Here is a 20,822-nt window from a genome sequence, read left to right as displayed (position 1 = left end):
CCCTTTATCTTCTTACCCTGTTACTTATTTCTTTTAGGAGAAAAATAAGTGACTATACTCCTGATATTATAAAGCTTTCCATAATGTATGTGGCTTGTTACTTAATCCTTCTATGGATTTTATACGTAAACTTACTCTGACACCTCCCAAAATTCCGCTTAATGTTTTTCCTGCTTCAACTCTTGGAAACTGAACACAGAAAATAAAAACCTGTGTTATTTAATGAATTTCCCAGCTTTATTCACCCATATTCAGAATGAGACTTGCAGGTTCAGCTGAGGGAATAGAGCATTTTTTTTCTGAGCAGCTTATCGTAGAAGTTACACTAAAAATACTGCGTCAAGGGAACCTTCTCTGGAGGTCTCTGCTTCAACAGGGGAACAGCCACGGCTTTTTGTACACCAGGGTCCCCAAAAAGATCCTTTGCTGCGCAACGGTGCTGCCAAATCTGGAACTGCCAGTTTGAGAAATGGGAAAACATAAACCAGCATCACAGAGCCTGTTTGTCTTTGCTTAATGAATAGTGTAGGCTCAATAATTAGATTTCTAGAATCCTGTATCTCTCTCTACTTTTTCAAAGGAATTTGCCATTTCCCCCCCTTCTCTTACTGAAATTTGCTGGCAGTGGCATCTAGTTCTCCAGGGATTTAAATTGATTTTCTTGAATGACAGAATACATTTCCCATCTTGTCACCACGAACCAGGCAGCAGGGCTAAGCTGGAGGATTTAAACAGGACAGCCGGGAAGGGTCCAGTTTGCTAAGAGAGGCCTCAGAGCCATCCCCAGAGGACAGGAGAGGACAGCGTGCCAGCCCTGCGGACAGGGAGTGACCAGGCTCTATCAGAAGGACCAGGGCGCCAGAGGCGAGTCATTAACCAGACAGGTGAGCCTGCAACCTGTTTCCTCCACGGCAGGGTGACCTGTGCCGCTCCGTAGCTTCTCTACACACGACAGGCCAGCTGCCCCTTTCTGAAGGTGTGTCTAAGGCATCAAGGACGTCACGAGAGCTGTGATGGAGGATCTACAGGGGAAAAAAAAAAAAAAGACGACGAAAAAAAGCTAATATAGATAGAACTAAGGGAGTAGTTTCCCATGCAGTTTCCAGGAGTCCGTAAGGTGTTTTATTCCGCAGCCTCCCGTCAGCGGATGACAAAGCCAGCGCCGTGGAAGCTGCGGGAGGGTGACGGGGCAATGCTGGGTATGGGGCTTGTGTCACCGCGCCGGCGGGGGAAAAGGCCCTGACGGCGGCTGCGGGCAGCCCCGCTCTGCACTTTGGCCCGGGCCCCTCAGCGGCCCCCCTTTGTCCGGCAGCACCCTCCCTCCCACCCGTGGCACGGGGGTCCGGCTCGCTTGAGCGCGTCCCGGTTGCTGCCCCGCGTGCCTCCCAGTTTAATTTTAGACCGGATCTCAGGACCGCAGCCCGCTACTCGGTCCCCGCCGCCGCCCCGCTTCTCCGACACGCCGGCATCAACTCGGCTCCGGCCTTTTGCTTCGCGCACCGGGGCCGGCGAGGTGCCGTGCCGTGCCGTGCCGTGCCCCGGCGCCGCCCCGCCGCTGCGCGCAGAGGCCCGCAGCCGCCCTCGGCAGGAGCATCCCGGCGCCGCCCGGCCCCTGCGCTCGGCCCGGCCCGGCCCCGCGGTACCTGTCACCGGGCCCGGCCCGCTGCCGCCCGCCGCAGGTGGGTGCCGGCCGGCGGCGCGGAGGGCACCTTGGCCGGCGGGCGAGGGAGAGGGCGGGGGGGGGGGCGGCGCGGCGGGGCTGCGGCGGCGGCGCGGCTGCCCGCCCGCCCCCTCCCTCGTTCCCTCCCTCCGTCAGGCGGGCGGGGAGCTGCGGCGGGCGGGAGCGGCGAGCGGCGGGGCGCAGCCGCCCGGGCCGCAGCGGGGATGCGCCGCGGATCCCGGCGAGGAGGTGGGCGCTGAGCGGCGGCGCTGGCGGCGCGCAGGGGCCGGCGGCCCGGGACCGGAGCCGGAGCCGGAGCCGTGGCCGTGGCGGCGGGACAGGCCGCGCTGGGGAGCCGCGGGTCGGGTGGCCCCGCGGGGGGTCGGCGCGGCCGGGTGCCGGGGCGGGTGGCGGCGTGGGAGGCGGGAGCGGGCCGGGGCGCGGCGGCGGCGGCGGGCCCGGTGCGGGGGCTGTGGCCTGGTCCGGCGGCGGCCGCTGCGGCGGCCCCGGGGCGAAGCCGGAGCATCCGGACCTGACGGGGACGGGGACGGGGTTACGTAACTGCCTCCGCGCAGCGAGCTGCGCCGGTGGCGGCGGCCCCGGCCCGGCGGCGGGATTGTCGCCCCCCGGAGTCGCGTTTTTCCTCCCCTGCCACGCAGAGCGGTTTCAGACGCCCCAACACACTGCCCGGTCCGTGAGAACGAATCGTAGGTCGGATGTTGCTAAGTTGATGCACTCTCAGAACACCTTTGTGTCTTCCTCCGCTCGCTCGCTCAAGAGAAGGCAGGAACGGCCTGTAGTCCCAGGTTGCGAGCAACGCTGCGGAACCCTTGCAAGTACTTTGAATATGTACGGCTTCATTAGAACGGTTGTTCGGAAATTACCTGCTTCCCAGAAGTGCCGATGCTTAAAATGACCATCTGACGTGGGGTTTGCCATTGGTCCGTCATTTCATTTTATTTTATAACTGCTTCAGTGTGCTGCGAGGCTACGTTGTTGATGTTCTTCCCAAAACCTTCAGCAATGCAGATGCTGTGGACTAACGGTAACTGAAACAAAAGACCTTGCTGTACTTTGTCGGAGTGAATTAGGGATCCAAGGTCGAACAGCAAACTGCAGTGCAACTTGTGTTGGGTAACGCAACAGAACAAAAGTAGTCACAAATCTTATTTGAGAGTCTGAGTGAAAAGTGTTCCTTAAATAGACTCTTACTCAGTAGATGGAGAAAAAATTGCTTAGCGAAGGTGTGAGGAAATAGCTATTTTAGGACTACAATTAACTATATCAGCTCAATTTTAATGGAACTAGTACATTTAATTGCATTCCTAACAGATTTTCTGTTCTCCAGATGATTAACTTGCAGGATGATACCAGCTCCAGGATTAAAATCTCATCAAATGTCTAATGGTTTCTGTATCATATAATTGTGTTTGGTTTATAATAGTTCTTTTCTAATAACCAGCCTTCGTCCATGTAGGTGTAGGTACTATAATTAGAGGTTTTTTTTATCTTGGTGTAAATGACATAACCTTGACCTTTAGAGGTTAAGCAGATGTGGTTGTTATGGATCACAATACCTTGTACGTTTAGTAAAACATTCATCTTTATGGGTATATGTAATAAATAGGGTTTTCTTTTATTTTTGTTTAAAAACTGCACAAGAGGAGGACTACTTTCTCTTTTCTCTCAATTTTAGATAAATTAACAGAGATGTGTCCAACACTTATTATTTAAAATACCCTAAAGAGGTTTATATTTAAACTACCTCTTCTATACAAGTAAATGGCAGGATGTGTATCTGGAAAAACAAAATACTGCAGGATTTGTAACTGACAACCTCCTAAACATTTTCCCTTGCTTCTGAGGGCTGGAAGAGGTACCTTTTGTTGTGCTGTAGTTCCTCAAGCTCGCTGCTTCCACTTCCTATTAGTTCGCTGTTACGCTCCCAGATCATCCGTAGTGCTTGAGAGCCGTACTGTTATGGGTCTTGTTACCAGTCTTTCTTATTACAGGCCCTTTTTTTGTTCTCAGTCCATTCTGCGAGTTTATTCATAAATGTCTGTGATGCTCCAAGTTTCTGTTGCGGCTTTTCTAGTCTTTAGTTTGCTTCAATTTCACGCAGAGATAACAAAACATTGGTTTGCGTACTTGTAGGAACAAATTTATTTCGTTTGGTTTTGGTTTTTTTTTTAACTGCTGGTGTTGAAGGGCTGTACTCTCTCCATGCGTTATAGGCTTGCATGCGTTTTATACAACCATCAAAAACATAACTCTGCTCATAGGTGTTAGAGTTACCGTGCAACTGGGCAGCCATTCAGACCTTACTACAAAGCCACCATGGCTATGGAAAGATAAAGAAAGCCTCTTGACTTCTTCAGTAGGGGAGTCCCCTACCTCCTGCTCTGTTGCAAGTGCTGCTGGAGATGGAGGCTGCTCTCCTTTGCCACTTCTTCCTTCAATCCACACTGGAGATGAAGGCAGAGGGCGTTCATAGTCCTGCTTCATTTTCCTTCAGTCCTTCGGCACGTGTGTGGGGGGGGATATGTACAGGTGTCTACCCCTTGCGCTTCACATTTCTTCTGAGGTATGGTCTACCACTGGATTTCTCAGTGTGACAGAAGTGAATGTTTTTGCTCTTGTTTTGCCAAACACATGAGATATCCATATCGGTTTTCTCTGGGGATTTTTTTTGCATGTAATCCTTTAGATTCCTGAGAACTTGCGCTTCTATACCACATGGCTTTGTCTCAGGAGGTTTGCATTTCTTAAGGGACATTATTCCTCCAGGTCAGCCCTTCTGTGCCACGCTGGAGAACCTGCTGTCACTGATAATGGTGTTGCAGTGCGAGATGGGAAGGCAACTGCCAGCGCTTCACTGCTGAAGATGTGTGTGTGTGTCTATATTTTTAATGTGCGTGTATCTATACAGTGAGCCTGTCCTAATGGTATAATTAACCCTTATGCCTCATATATAGGAGTAGAAAATAATTGTCCGTTACCCCTGTCTTTTCTAATTTTTTTTAAAGCACTGAACAATTCAAACAGTTCCCAGAGATTTCTGGTGTATGTGATGATTAAAAACTGGGAGCCTTTTTTTTTTCTTTTTTTTTTTTTACTGCTAACTAAATGGTTGCTGGTTTTGAAGCTTTTGACTATACTGGCATGGGAAAAGGCAGCAGTTTCTGTAGATAATTTTCATGGGAAATGTTACTCTGGGCAATTGTACTTCTAAAAGGAATTTCTCCAAGAATTTCCTTCAGGCTTGTGTTTCTTTCTTAAGCTGAGTTTAATGAGATTAAAAAAAAAAATGCTTCCCAGTAGAATACTAAAGTAAATGCTTACTTTTTTTTTTTTGATTGAATTTGCCATATCAAGGTTCTAGATGTTGAAGGAAGCAGCAACAGGCACTATATACAAATGAAAGTAAACACGCTCAGGCCATGTGAGAGATGTTGGATTTTTGACAGATTCAAAACGTGGCTTTGGTGATAGATAGGGAAACTCTCCAGCTGTTAAGAAGTGTAATGACAAGGAAGTTGCATAATGAGGTGCCAGGTAACGTGAACTGAATTTGGCTGTAATATTATGAAATATTAAGGAATATGAAATTATAGAATCATAGAATGGTTTGGGTGGGAAGGGACCTTTAAAGATCATCCGGTACAACCCTCCTGCCACGGGCAGGAACGTCTTCAACTAGATTAGGTTGCTCAGAGCCCTGTCCAATCTGACTTTGGATGTTTCCTGGGATGGGGCATCTACCACCTCCCTGGGCAACCTGTTCCAGTGTTTCCCAACCCTCAAAGTAAAAAATGTCTTCCTTTTATCTAGTCTGAATCTACCCTCTTTTAGTTTAAAACCATTACCCCTTGTCCTATCACTACAGGCTCTACTAGTAGAGTTCATGCTATGAATGGTGCTATTTATGTATGTTTGTAATTAATTTCACTATCTCCATACCTACGTTTTCTGAGCTGTAAATACAAACCTACAGCCTTCAGCTGTTTCCTATAAGTCAGAACACAGACATGAAGGCAGTTAAAAGTCTTTTTTAAATGCCACCGCTGTATATATCCCGGTGAATGGTGTTTCTAGCATACTGCTCTCTGGGGTTGTTCTTTTCAGAAGAGCTGAAAAATGATGGAGGAACCTTTCGGTGCTGACAGCTGATAAGCCAGTGAAAGGGAGGACAGCTAAATGTGAAACGTGGAAGACAGGGGAAGACCAAAGGAGTTACCATCTATAGACAGTCAAACTCGTGTGTTTTAGGGAAACTTCTGGGCTGAATAGACTCGTTAATATATTAAGGGAGGAAAAAAGTGAACAATACCAAAATGTTAGAGACAACTATTGAAAGAGGAGAAAACAGGGTTGAAGTGGGGTTTCTTTTGTGTGTGTGTGGTTTTTTTTTTTTTTTTTTAAAGGGGGGTTGGACCAAATGACATCCAGAGGTTCCTTCCAGCCTAAATTATTCTTTAATATGAACTGTTTTGGCATTACAGGCCAAACCCAAACACTACTATTTTCTATTTACAATGAAAAATAGATGGTGCTTAGAAACTCTGAATTATTTTTTCTGAAATATGTATATTAACCCTGCAGAATTTCCAGCTAGTTTAGGAGTTGGTTCCAAGTAAAATGTGTCAGTATGTGCTGAGGGCTATATAGTTATGGGTGGTAGCAGCAGGGAGAGAGCTGCTGCATTTCCAAGCTTGTCTTTCTGAGCAAACTACAGCCTGGTTGTTTAACTGGTTTCAGTGTGAGCCCCTTCATCACCAACTCAGAAACCAAAAAAGATTGTATCTAATTACTTATTATCTGTACCTTTAAAAAGAGAAGCTTTGAAGGAGGAGGAGGAAATTGGAGATTGAAGAAGAGTAAGAGGATGGGTCTGGAATGTATGGCAGTTGTAATGTCCTAAAAATTAGGAGAGCTTTATAATGATCCTTAGAAATGCCTCACTGTAGTGGAGAGAGCAGCTGCATTTTGAAACCAAGTTAAATAATTTCCTTATTGTTTTTTTTTTTTTTGAGTTCCTTAAAGGTAAGTATATGTTAATACTAGTTGAGAGCACTTCTCTTAAAGGAAATAATGGATACATTAACTTGAGGTGTAAAGAAAAGAAATCTCTAATTGATTGTGAGCTTAATACAGAGTTGCAAGAACTTTAAGTAGCAGATGTCATGTTGCATTAGATTCAAAGATTCAGTTTTCCACCAAAAAAATAAATTTCCTTCTGGGAAACTTGATTTTCTTGCTGTCTCCTTGCTGGGGCATGGTATCTGTATTTCTAGCAGAATGCAGTCCCTGGACATCTCTTAAAGGTTCGATGTTCCTCAATCAAATATTTCACATTTGTGGCATTTAAGCCCCTCCCCCTCCAATGAATCTTTTCTGCCTTATTTTGGGATGCTGACAATCAGGTGGATAAGTTGAATCTACGCAGAATTTAGCAGACAGGAAGTCCAGTCTTGGTTATGGTCTCTCTCAGTGCGATCTGACTGCTTGCGTTCATAACTCTGCTAAAATAAGAGTTTTCTTTTCCCCGTTTTACCATGGAAATTCAGAGATGGAAATGCTTGCAGCTTATAAACTATATAAAAACCCCATACTTCTCAGTTCACATGAAAAGTGTGAAAATCACAAAAATCACAAAGGCTATGCTTAGTCCCTATTGATTTGCATGTTTCTAGTCCAAGCAGAGATGCTAAGGACCTTATGGATTCTTTACTTGAAAGGCTGGATTAATTTATCTGTATATGGTATTGAATGTAGTCCAATCCTCTAATGTATATGCTGTTTCAGTGGTACAAAGCTGTTCTGTAGCCTATATTTTTTCCAATTACGTTAGTGAATTATGTTTGTGAAGGATTCAAAGGTATTAAAATAATGTATTGGATCCTTTGCATCAGTACAGTAGGGCATATATCTGGGATTGCTTTGTTATAAAAACAACTAAACCCAAAGCGAGTAACATTTGTGTAACAATTATCTACAGATTGATTTCAAGATATGCTTTTTCAGATGATGAACTGAAAAGTTTTCTGTTGAAAAATGGAATAAGCTCAGCTTGCCTAAAGAAAAGGCCGTATGAAACCTATGCCATGGGGTGAAGGCTACCTGCCCATACAAAGGAGACCTTGGCTACATCTGCCCAGCTGTAGCTGACCTGATTAATCCTGGAAAATGAAAAAACAATAGCAGAACTTTGTTCTCTAACTGTTGCCAGCTTCACACTTCCTGTAACATGTTTGGGGTGGGAGACCAAAGAGTTACTGAAATCTTGGTGGCGACTGCTAATTGACCTTAGATATAGACTGTGGAATTGGTGAGACCTTTGATGGCTCATGCTGACAGTTTAAATGAGAAAGCAGTAAATAAAGCAGTAGCCCCACTTGCAGGCAATGGGGGAGCATGACATGGGACATGCACGTACCTCTGACACTTGGAAGGCTGAGCTGGAGGGGAACAGCCTGGTGTGAGGTCCAGGCCACCAGCCAGGACTTGGACACGCTGAGTGGTTGGGGTGAGCGTTCTGTTCCCCAGGGTCTATGGTGGCAGAGTCACCTGGACCTTGATTTGCGTGTCATAGAATAGACAAGCTGGAACACAAATGCTGCACCCATCCTACTAAATAAAACACGACTGGATTATGTGACAGACTGGTGTCTTTCTATTCTTGCAGCCACCCCACCCTGTTCCCCTATGACAAACCCAATGTGGATAAGGAGATGTTAAACAGGATTTGGGTAAAGAGAAGTTTCGGTGAACATCTTACTGGAATGGTTCCAAGCTGGTGAATTGCCACTCATCCTGTTTCACCTGTGCCTTCACTGTCTCTCTCCTGTGTGTGGTCAACCTGCTTCTGCAGTGGAACCGCAGGTGGGCTCTTGTTTCTAATTCTACTGTATGAGCATTTTTATGCCTGATCTACTCAGGGTTGCCTGGCACTCTTGTGATCTTGTTCAGGAAAATAACTTTTAACTCTTTCCTCCCATCCTGTCTTTGAAAATAAAATTCAATCTTGTTTGGAAAGTAATGGCACTGTGATTTGCAAAGTGGGAGAGAAACAAATCCAGACAGACCATGGCTCATCTCAGATTATGATTTCTGGGGTTTTGGCCACAAGATAGAAGTTTCTTAATTTATTTTCTAGAGTGGGAAGACTTTTAGGAAACTGGCAGCAGGGCAACTTACTTTCTTTTATACCTTTATCTTTAAGGTGCCAGTTAGCTGTGTTGCCCCCTGGTAAGGCTTGATCTTCTGGGGAAAGTGGAAAGGCAAAATAACTGATCGTGAACTACAGAAATGGCAATAAATATACCAGATAAAGGGTCTTTCAGCTTGTATGTGGGAAGCTGGAATGGTTAGTTTAGTGACAGATGTTTCTTTCAGAGTGGAGTGGGTCAGCTGGGTGAGAAGGTGGTAGCTGATGATGGAAATGATACTTGGTTAAAAGGAAAAGGCTTCAAAATAAAACAGCTTGTTGAGATCTGAAACTGGAGTTGGTGTTGAGTCATCTTGGGGTCCCTCTGACCCCAATGTGAGCATGACGCATGCATCCCTCTGGGAACTAATTATGTCTCTTCTGTGTTTGAAGTCTGTGTTTCTTGGTTTTAATCTGTTTCTGGAAAAGAAGCTTTCTTCAGAAGATGTTTGCAGAAAACAGAAGGAAAACAGATATGAAATGGAACTTACAGGGTACTCAGAGGATGAGTCTGGATGCTAAGTATCGGTGTGCCCCTGGTACTGGAAGGTTAGCTCTCTAGCCATACAAATTCTGTTTGTAATGGTTGTTGATGGATAAAATCCATCTTCTTTTTCCCCTGTTCCCGTCAGCTGTCTTTCCAAGTTCACTTGCACCTGACAACTGTGCTTTTTTGTGCCTGTAACTATGGTCAGGTTATAGTTGCTACCTGGTTTAATGTTCTTGGGTGACATAATCATGGGCAAAGTAACCCATTCTCTGACTGAAAAAAAACCCCGAAAGTTCTATAACTCTCCTTAACCGTCACCTGTATTTGTGTGGGTGTGCAAATACGTTACAGGAAGCTAAATCTAAAATACATGGTGGCCCACTGAGCAGGCCTCCCTCTGTCCGTCCTATGACTGGTAGTGTAGCCTACATATAAGACCCGTGGTCAGTTTGCATTATATGATTCAGTGTGACATGCAATGCAAAACAATCTTTAAAAAAAATTACAAGGTATTTTCTTGAGTAGCTGCACACTCTGTCCCCTGCCCTGTCACCATAAATACCGTTGTGTGACAGAGCTTACAATTAATAATTAGAGTGGCCTCTGTCTCTAATTAACACAATAATGCTTGTGTTTTCTTGTGAAATCTGAGTTGAGGATTAAGGGCGTAGGCCTCAAACTGGGTCAGAGTACCAGGATTAGAGTTAGCCAAACTGACTGACCCTCAGACCCTTAGAGGACTCCTCAGTGGCTCCACATGGTTACGCAGTATCTGTGAGTTGAAGGAATAGAAGCAGTTTCAAAAGTAATCTATGATAGGCTTTTTAATTTCCGTTTCTGGTGGTGCGAAGGTGCTGTTGCATCTGCAAAGTAGTCGGTTGCTCCTAAATGGAACAATGAATGTGGCAGCTTGGGTTCATAGCTCTTATCCTTTCCCTAACAGCTGCTGTGTGTCCATCTGCCTGCAGAAGAGAAAATGTGCTACAAATCTAAGTAACATCTTGTGAGCTACACTAGGAAGAGGAGAGTGAGTAGCAGATTCTTTGCCTTTAAAATTTACAAACTCCAATTCATAATTTTCCTTTGTTTTTCACAGTATTTTGGCCAAATCAATGTACTGTGAACCTATGAACAGTAAGGTCAGGTGGAGGAGGTGGTAAAACAGCCATGTTGTAATCGCTTGGCCCTTCCTAAAGCTGTGATATTTTTCTTAATGCCCTTGGGTTTTAGGTTTCCCACTTGAAATGCCTGGACCAGTTCCCCAGAGGCTGTGTAACAGATCGCTGTTCATAGCTCTCCTGACATTTTGCGCCTTCCTGATTGCCTCATTTTTCTCCTAACTGTACCACCTTTATAGATCCAAATATATACTTGTTCCCTATGATGTGTGCACTTTCTAACAGTTGAAATGTTATTCAAACTGTTAGTGCCTTGTACCAGGACTGTGCACGGGCTGGGGGGGAAGGATGGTTGACTTTAGCTCTGATACCTGCTGACTGTCCAGTCCAGAGCTGTACTGGCCCTTGGCTGCCAGCTCGTGGTGCAAATACACCATGGTATTATTAGCCCCTGCCACCTTATGCTGTTTCTGGTATAATTACTTTCCGATATATTCATTATTGGATTTCCCCCTCAATGTTCTTCAGAATTTTGAGAGATTTATTCAGCATTTGCAAATTTTTATGCTTTAATCTTAACTTTGTGAGCACATTAACTCAATCATTTTGCATAAAGCTATGAAATAATGTCAGTCGTAAACCTGTGCTATGTCTCTTTACTCTTCTATATACTATTTACTATTTGAATTATTTTTAGTTACACAGCATTCTTTTGTAAAGCTTAAATATATTGACTTCAGCATTTTCTACATTTTCTTCATTTTTTTTCACTTGTGTTATTTATAGTAAGTCAGTAAAAATAATTTCAAAGACGCAGTAAAGAATAATGTTATGTAAAAAAGTAGGTAGGGACTAACAATAAGGACTTGATAAATATAGCGATGTTCCCTTGAGGACAACAGAAGTATGCTACCGTACATCAGTTGAAGGGGTTTTCAGTACAGGAAACCAGAACTATTTAAGCTGGGATTGGTGTAAATTAGGCTCATAGCGCTCTCTAGAAATAGGGAAGTATCTTATAACAAAGAAGTTTTATTTCTTGATGCCACTGCATGTGTTCAGTGGTAAGCTGTCTATCTTTTTTCTTTCTTCTGTTCTCCTGCTTTGTCTGGTTGTGGACACTGTGCTCAGTGCTGAGAAATGCAGAACATGCTTGTGGAGGGCATGGCAGCTTTATTAATTTCATACTTCAACATCTCTGGCAACATTCCCACGTTGAAAGCTAATGGAAATGAACTGCTCTTTAGGCCGCGGATATCTTGAGGAACGTGTAGTTCTGCTTTCTTGGCTGGTTCTTGGGTAGTTTGCCATGAAAAATGTGTCATAGCTGTGTGATATAACACTGAAAAAACCACCAACGTTAGATAAATCTGTTTATAAGTGAAATGTAGTTGCTTATAGAGAAATTAGTTTGCACTCAATACATTCTGAAACTAGTTTTTTTAAAGACAAGTGTTCAAGGGCTGTATTCATTGCTTCTCTGGGTTTCCAGCACTGAGGTGTGCTTTCTCAGTTGTTGCCCTCTTCCTCATTCTGCCTTTCCTCTGCAGGTCACTCCCTACCCGTTAATACACCTTTCTCTGGATTTCAGTCCTGTGCCCAGGCTGACCGATCCCCCCGGGCACACAGGCACGTCCCCTTGTGCAGGCTGCCAGTGCTCCATGCCTCTCCCCTCCAGCTGCCCCTCGTGCATCCTGGCTGACGCAGTCTTCTGTCGTCTCCCCAGGGTCACTGGCCATCTCAGGAGATCCTTGGTGGGGGCTGCCAGGGGCTGGGAAGTATGAAAGGAAAAAAAACCTCTGAGAACAAAATGCCTGGAAATTCACAGTGTTAAGCACACCAAGGCAAATCAGTTATTTTGCTAACAGGCCTTGTGCTTAATAGCAGTGTAAGGTGCCATTTCTTAATGGCAGCAAGTGAAATATTTCTGCGCTTTATGTTGGTGATTTTGTCAAGGTGGATTATACATTCCAACTATGCTGAAGCAGATTTAAATATAATGGTACAGCTTCCAAATGCAAGTTCCTCACTTAGAAGGACAAGTTTGAACAGAAATAAATGTATATGTGTATTGTGAGATCCAGAAAGTAATTCAAGCAGAATTCTCCGAAGTTTTTCTTTTTAAACAATCTCAGTATGCTGCAAAAATGACTTTCAATTCTTTAGGCTCCCACAGATTGCAGCACAGAAAATCAATACTTTTTCAGCTAATGTCAATTTTTTCCATTACAGGATAAATGAGGAAGCATGAGGCTTCTAGGGTTCTCTGACTTCTGTGTGCTTCCCAGACAGCTAATCTTTATTTATCTTTATATTTTGTATAATGCATACTTAGTGCTTGTCATTTTATTCTCCTTGCCAACCGTTGCTTCTATTTATGAGTTAAATACTCAGATAATGATGGAATTGTGATTGTGGTGTTTTTAAAGCCTTTGTTCAAGTGCCTCAAGTTAAGAGGGTAAATGTTTTATTTGAGGAAATTAAACTTCGTAAGAAACTGAATCTGATCCCTATCATGGGTTAGTTTTCTGCTCATTCAGTAGTGTGATGGCTTGTGTTATCTTTGTAGTCACTGGAATTTGTAAGTGTTTAAGTGTTGGTACTGTGGGGGGTTTGTTCTTCAGTTTAATTTTTATAAACTGAAATGTTATAATTTATATAACCCTGAACAAAGCTTTCCGATTAATATGTTGGCAGCAAGCCAAATGTATTGAATTTTTAAATTTTGTTTGTTGCTTTAATGATCTTCTGCATATCCCTATACACATCTTTTGAAAATACTGTAGATTTGATATTAGTGAAAATATTTTTTTATTATCTGAAGCAAATATGCACTTTGCATTTCTGTTTCCACAGATTTATCAAGAGTAGCAAGACTGGCATGATCAAAGGCAACGCAATGGGTCAAAAGTGAAAGATAGCAGTTGTAAAAGTTTAGGTTTTGCTCATTATTTCCGTTTTGCTAATTAGGGTGCGTGCGCATATGAGCAGAAAGCAGGAGGCAACATCATTTGCTCTGCCAGATGAGAAGTAGAGAAATAAAAGTACTTTAGGTCAATGATGCTGCATTCTAGGAGGAGATGGACCCGGCAAATAATGGTATTAGAATTTTGCTGAAGTTTGTCCCATGATGTTTGCTTTTTACTGTTGCTGCAAAGTTTGCCGGAACATAAGAGCAACCTCACTTGTTAGCAGTGGCTGGCAGGGACTGTGTGGTATGAAGTTTCACTTGATTATCTACAAAAGACCTACATAAATAAAAATGGGGAATGTGTATCTCAGAAAAAGGGTATGAGGAGAACACAATTTAGCAAACGGGCTCCCTTGTTCAGAACGTAGGGTCAGAAACTTTAAGCAGTGACAAAATATTTTCCCCTTTGGGTTATGCCTGATTGCAGATTGCAATGGACAGTTCTGAATGAGCTTATAAACCTGCGTACCTTGTCCAGCTGTGGCACGAGCGCCTGCTGGACGGCCAGATATTGGCTGGTTCGGGCAACGGCTGTAACCATGCTTGTGTCTACAAACCTCTGGAGCTATATACTTTGGTTAGCAATCTCGCAGCGAGCTGAGCAACATATTTCATTTTTTTCATTGTAATTAACATTTTACACACTTCAGTACATTTAGTACCATGTTCCAATTCTGCCTGCACACAAAACCGTATTTTCCTATCTTTGCTGTTGAACTATCTAGCTATAAAAGGCAAAGTCAGTGTTAAAGAGAAATGCATAAAGGAGAAAGCAAATGGCAGAAAGTCAAAATTAAGCAAACAGTTTCCAGTGTTATTACTAGATTTAAGAGATAACATGTCATTTTACAAATAGTTTCAAAGACTAAAACATAAATACTTGAAAGGAGCGATTGGTAGACTTCAAACTCATAGCAGTTGTTTGTCACAGTTGCCTGTTGTCTTGCTGAGGGTCTGACTGGAGTGATGTAGAACTGGAGACCAGTGCCTTGCACAGCTGTAGAGGGAGTTTAAAAAAAAAAAAAAAGAAAAGAAAAAGTGAGGAAAGTATATTTCCAAACTTTCCCAAATACATGGGTGAAGCCCTGCTTGGTAGAATAGACACAATTTTCCTGCTTCAGGATGCTTGTTAAAAATCAGAGAAAATAAGGACGAATGTGAGATTTTTCTTTCCCGAGCACTGCAATTTCAAACTGAATATCTAAAGTGCTTCCCCCCCCCGCCCCCCTTGTTAATCTGCCTTTTAGAATTTTTGTAGTCGGGAGGTTGTCCCAAAACAGTTGTTTGTTAGGTGTTGCTGTGTAGCCTTAATACAGTTAACCTTACAAGTTCTTTTTTCTTCCTTAGCGTATTTACTTGCTAGTCTTTCAAGAATTATTTTACTGCTATTTTCTGATGTTGATTAATTTTGGAACGGGTATTGCATACAGCAGGGGAGTTTCTCTTCTGTGTAAATGGCTATGGGCATCTTGGCTGAGGTTGCTGACACATACTTGGCTACACGCTGACTTACCAGCTATCATCAAGGACTAAGGAATGTTGCAAAAATAAAATGAGTTACTTAATAAAATCACTGTTTTGTTACAGTTGAAGTGATCTCTCCTCCAAAGGAAGAAAAAAAATTGTAACAGAACTTGAAAGTTGATATTGAGATAAAATAAGTGTCAAGGTTAACAAAATATTTTATGATGTTGGGGTATGAAATTGTCCTAAAGTGCCTTTAAAAAAACCAGAAGTGGCTAGGTTGAGTATCTGTCTTCATTCAGTGGCACTATACACATTAATGAAAAGTTTCAATGGAAAAACACTGATTAGGTCTCACTTTTGAGTAGAACTTGGATGCTTCTCTGTAATTCAGTCCTCTGGTGTAACTTTCTGGAGGTGTATTTATTTGTAAAAATGACAGTATTATGACTGGTAATACAGAGTATTTTTCTGAGATAGTGTTTATGTATAAATAAATATATCACAATATATTTTCACTGTCTAGATGATAGATGACTCAGAGTCAATGCAGTCCAACAGTTTTATTCTAGTGAATTTACAAATACTGCCCTGCCCTGCTTATAACCTGAGCTTATAATTTGTGAATTGTAACAAGGAGCAGAGGGAGAAATTTTACCTGTATTTCTATTTTTGCTGTATCTTTATGGTTTTTAATATAGTAGCATTTTATCATTTATACTTTTGGCATTACTCTTGCATGCAATATACTTTTCAGGCCTACTCTTATGCCTGGAGGTTGCTGTCAGATAATGTTAGGAGATTTCTCAGTAGACAACAGTAAGAGGAGCTTAAAAAGGAGATGCTGAACTTCAAACCGTGGGTTGCATGGCATTAGAAGTTCAGAAAAACCTGATGACTTGAGTTGCATTTTCTGGCACAAACTGTTTAGGTCTTCATGGCCAGCAAAACATGAAGTAAACCCCTCTACCCCGTTTCTGGTTCAGCAGTGGTGCATAACTGTTCTGTTTCATAAACGTGTGATTCCCCTGAAGAGGGAAGAGGATGCTTGTATTTTGATCACCAGTTTTATTCATACAAGTTTATCATTAGAATCCTGTCCGTATTTTGTTGAATCTCTCTCTGGAAAATCCAAATTTATCAGCATCTCACATGAGAATAAGAAGCTCTCAGTAGGGACAGTGCTCCCTGATTTGTCAAAGTCAGTGAGCAGAGAGAGGAGGAATACTTAATGAACCCTCTTTGATCAGCGTCTGTGATAGCCAGCACATCATCTTGGCTCTGGCCAAGACCACAGAGAAAATATTGTGGTGGTTGTTAACAGCAAGGGGTGGAGGTGTGGATAGGATCCTGGCAACTGGGGTCGGGGACAGGGGGGATGTTTAATGATACAAGAATGAAGTCTGATGTCATCATGAAAGAAAATGTTTAGTGTCCTGTCTTCAGCATGAGTATATACCTAATGGTAATAAATGCCTCATCTTCGGGTTGAGAATCAGTCCTAATAGAATTGCAGGTGAATGTTGTGTTTCTTCCTCCTGAGAAATCATGACAACAGTAATTGAAACAACCAGATTTACGTTCAGCTGCTTACTGCTGGAGGTCTTTTTGTTATCTTTAACCCAGCCTTAATTCAGGTCACCCTGTAATCTAAGTAAAAGAGACCATGTATCCTTTCCTTCTTGACTGTATGTCAGTATAGAGAATGCAGTTCATTTTGGTGCTAGTGTACTGTATGAAATTTCAGTTTATAATCTTTGATATGAAAAAAATTTATTAGATAGTTTATGCTGTGTATTTACTTATTTAGGGTATCATCCTAGCGTCCTACTTATAAGTATAGTATAGAGTCCTTAAAAATTATTTGTTTTATTGAAGGTCAGTGTGGATACGCAAGTGCAGCAAGAGTCTGTAAGTCTGTAATACCTCTGCCTTGTGATTTGAAGCATTCAAGCAGTGTCCTCCAGGAGCCTCACTGAAATGGATGAAGGGCTACGTGTGCTGTAAACTCCACGGCCTGCACATAAATATCTGGACAAGCAAAAGTGTTTTCCAAAAATTATCACAAAATTGAAAACAGCACACAAATACAAAAAAACACATTAAGTTGTTTTGGTGTTTTTCTTCATAATACCAAATAGTGCAAGGAATATTTTAACTCATCATTTACTTACATAGCTCCTCAGAAAATTAACACACTGTCAATAGTAGTAGTTGTAAGGACAAGTCTTACTTTAATTTCCGGTTATTTATCTCCTGGGTACAGTCCACCACTGTCACTTTTTTTTAACATTTCAAAATGCATAATAATTTATAATAGAGAAATATGACTCCTGTTGTCTCTTCCTCCAGGCTTAAATAAGAATAATGTCTTTTCATATCTATTTATATGATATATGTTAAAACATCATTATGAAATTGAAAATGCCTCTGAGTATGTTTTATGAAAATTGAAAGCCCCTGAGTAATAATGGCAGGATTTCACTGACCTTGTTGGTGTATTAAGTGCTAGTGGTAGTGTTTCAGGATGCAGAACATCTTGATAGTCAGTTACCTGTGACCTGGGCCTCTCAGATGGTTGTCTTGTTCAAGCGTTCTCAGTGGTAAAATCTGCTTTCTTGTATTAGAGAACTGGAGTGCTTTCCTTGGACAGGGAAAAATGTCTGAAAATGTAAAACACTTTTAAGAAGAACCACCCATTCTGGAACTAATAGAGGCCAAGAAAATTTTTCGGCCCAAAATACTTTCAAGTGCTTGCAAATCTAGCTAAACAAACACTATAACAGAGCTTTCTGACCAGTTGTGGCTAAATAAGTCCACCAGAAATTACTGAAGTTGTATCTCTTATTAGTGGGAGCTATTCTCAGGCTTTGGGAACTGTGATGATCCATTGGAAAAAAAAAAGGGTCAAGACAGCATCCTTAGAAAAGTACAGCTCTTACTGGCACTTCCCTGGGTGCTGTTGGACTGGGAGGCATCTCAGATGGCTTGAGATACATCTTTCCCTCCCTAGTTGGTCCAGTCACTTCCTAGACTTTAAATTTGATATGTATATGTGCTCATTACAGTGTGCTACAGGGTGTGTAGGTTTGGAGAAGCTCAGGGAAGGCAGACATTACATCCAGTAATGTGGGCTGGAGAAACCTTTATGTGTTACAGGGGAGAGACTAAAGTGAAAACAGAGCAAACAATTAAAAATTTGGGTTATTTTCCATCTTTCTCGTAGGGTCTTAAAGGATCCACTGTAAGTTTCTGTGTGGCATCTGTCACACAGCTCTCCATGGGCGATGAAAACTGGAAAGGCTTGTGTGGATCTGTACCTCCTGTGGGCCAGGCAGAAAACAGAGAGGCAGTACTTGGATCCACAGAAGACGATTTTTGGTCCTGTTAGATTAGGAAGTGTGGTTTATTGGTTCATTTTACTCTGGGAAGAGTTGTGGTTTTGTACCTTTGTTAGTGAATTTGGATTAAATTTAGCAAAAATTTTCCATAAAAGGAAAAATGGAGAAAAATTTGAAAAGCTGAAATTTCATTTGAATAAGTTTGCAATGAAATGATCATTTTGGTGTGTCTTGATGTTGAAATGGACTTTTTCCCCCAAGTTACTTGAAATTTCTCCTTTTTTTCTCCTTTTGGTCTCTGAACTAAAAAAAATCCACTATTGATACAGCCAGAGTAGGTTCTTTTTTCAGTTAAGGGTTTGAAGTTTATGAAACACGTCAGTAAACATGCCCAAGGAAAAACTCGGCTGTTCCAAAAATATAAGGCAGACTTTTCTAGTTAAGAAAAGCCATCCCAGCATATGGTGTGTTTCTTTTAAGATGCAAAATATTCATATACTGAGATGAACCTTCTGGAGGAACTTTGAGGCAATAGCTCCTGCTCTTAAAGCTTTTGCTTTTGTTTCAACAGAGACTTACTTTCTGAAAATTTTTCTTCCCAATCTCTAAAATATGTTAATAGCACCATGCCAAAGTGTTGTTGACGATCTGTTTCTTGTAGGATGCTGTTATATATAAACAGGGTTTTTTTATATATATTTAATTTTTCAAGCCAGGAGAAACATTCAGATTTGCTTTCAGCATGAGTCTAGAATAACATTATGTCTCTGGCATAGTAGTTGTTGCAGTCTTGCATGACAACTGTTGTACACATTATCTTACATGACTGTAGTTGCGGGTTGGGTTGGGTTTTATACGTGATTGACATGTTATTGCATACAGGGCTGCCTCATCTATTTTTTTTCAGTGCTTTGCTTGCTATAGCAGTAACCTGTGTTCGCCACCACTGTGCTAGTGTGACCTTCATACAGACCAGCAAAAACCCGTCTTGTTTGCTCAGCATCCCAAAAGACAATTAGGAATGATTGCCCGAGCAACATAACATCCTTGTCAAATACCACAGGGATTGCTGTGATGCCAGTTGGACCGTTCTATCAGAAGTGGCATGCTTCCACATGCAAAACAGTGGAGTAGCAAAGGAATATGGTTGCTTCCCATTTGCTTTTTATCTCTCCTTGGATCTTTTCTGCTGAAGTGGTGGAAAATAAGCAAAGTGTCCTGGTTTCAGCTGGGATAGAGTTAACTGTCTTCCTAGTAGCTGGTACAGTGCTATGTTTTGAGTTCAGTATGTGAAGAATGTTGATAATACACTGATGTTTTCAGCTGTTGCTAAGTAGTGTTTAGACTATAGTCAAGGATTTTTCAGCTTCTCATCCCCAGCCAGCGAGAAAGCTGGAGGGGCGCAAGAAGTTGGGAGGGGACACAACCTGACCCAAACTGGCAAACAGAGTGTTCCATACCATGTGACATCATGCCCAGTATATACACTGGGGGAAGAGGGGCCGGGGGGGTCGCTGCTCAGGGACTAACTGGGTGTTGATCAGCAGGTGGTGAGCAGTTGCACTGTGCATCATTTGTATATTCCAATCCTTTCATTATTACTGTTATCATTTTATTAGTGTTATCATTATCATTATTAGTTTCTTCTTTTCTGTTCTATTAAACTGTTCTTATCTCAACCCATGAGTTTTACTTCTTTTCCCGATTTTCTCCCCCATCCCACTGGGTGGGGGGGCAGTGAGTGAGCGGCTGCGTGGTGCTTAGTTGCTGGCTGGGGTTAAACAACGACACAAAGGCACCGAGTAAATGGAGGAGTAGAAAAAAAATATTTAAAAAGCAACACGAACAAGGAAAGGAATCCTGTGGGAAAGAGAGGTGGTAACGCTCTGCATTGTGGATGCAGGAACAAAGCAATGAGAAAAATCAAACGGAAAAGAGTGTCAATGTGGAAGAAGCATTTAAACAGAATAAAGCCATGTAGAAAAGGAAAGTAGGAGAAAACATGGGAAACACTGAAGGAGCAGTATAAAGGGGTAAAAATGGGAAACATCTCTTTTTAAGCATCTTGTAATTCTTATGTTAAAACTGTATTTCTTCATGAGAGGTACAGTTTTTTGTTTGCTGAAAAATCTGTATTTCAGTTTTGTTTTGTTTTTTGTTTGTTTGTTTTTTTTTTTTTTTTTTTTTTAAATTAGAAAGAAATCAACAGTCTTAGTGATATTTTGGTACTTGGGTTTGTTTCCGTAATACAAAACCTGCCAAAGATCCCTTCTGGGTGCAGGTGGCTTATTGGTCTTGTGTGGTTAAGGCACACTTGTATTTTGCAGCCAACAGCACACAAGGGAGCAATATGGCTAGTATCACATCTGTCTGCCTTTTTTCTTCTCAGCTTGAACGAAGAGCTACCTATTTACAGCTAGGATAACTGCGGGAAGGCCTTGGCACCTATCCAGACAAAGGGCTCACACTCACATCTCTACATCCATAGTGGGATGCTGTAGCTACTTTCCTGCTGTTCACCCACCTAATTTTCCTTGTTTTATACACATATAGTCTCTGAATTGTTCTCTG

General features: G+C 42.2%; 1 protein-coding gene and 1 long non-coding RNA gene across 3 annotated transcripts in view; one reads left to right on the top strand and one right to left on the bottom strand.

The window, feature by feature from the left end:
- Window positions 1-215: 215 nt before the first annotated feature.
- LOC142031236 (uncharacterized) lies at window positions 216-1,784 on the bottom strand. The gene is made up of 2 exons (XR_012650469.1): window positions 1,644-1,784; window positions 216-1,022 (listed from the first exon to the last, which is right to left on the bottom strand). It is a non-coding gene; the product is annotated as an uncharacterized LOC142031236 (long non-coding RNA).
- Window positions 1,785-1,815: 31 nt separating this feature from the next.
- Window positions 1,816-20,822, top strand: part of OSBPL6 (oxysterol binding protein like 6) — a 112,515-nt gene continuing 93,508 nt past the window's right edge. Inside the window, exons 1-4 of one of the 2 annotated variants that reach the window (XM_075028347.1) lie at window positions 1,816-1,909; window positions 8,346-8,542; window positions 9,261-9,416; window positions 10,301-10,384. The gene's annotated coding sequence lies outside the window, so the exon portion shown is untranslated. The remainder of the gene's footprint in view (window positions 1,910-8,345; window positions 8,543-9,260; window positions 9,417-10,300; window positions 10,385-20,822) is intronic. The other variant, XM_075028348.1, reaches the window with a different exon arrangement.

Source organism: Buteo buteo, chromosome 5 (genome assembly GCF_964188355.1).
Source record: "Buteo buteo chromosome 5, bButBut1.hap1.1, whole genome shotgun sequence".
In the NCBI taxonomy this organism is placed as follows: Eukaryota; Metazoa; Chordata; class Aves; order Accipitriformes; family Accipitridae; genus Buteo; species Buteo buteo.
This window is presented reverse-complemented; position numbering and strand designations above follow the sequence as displayed.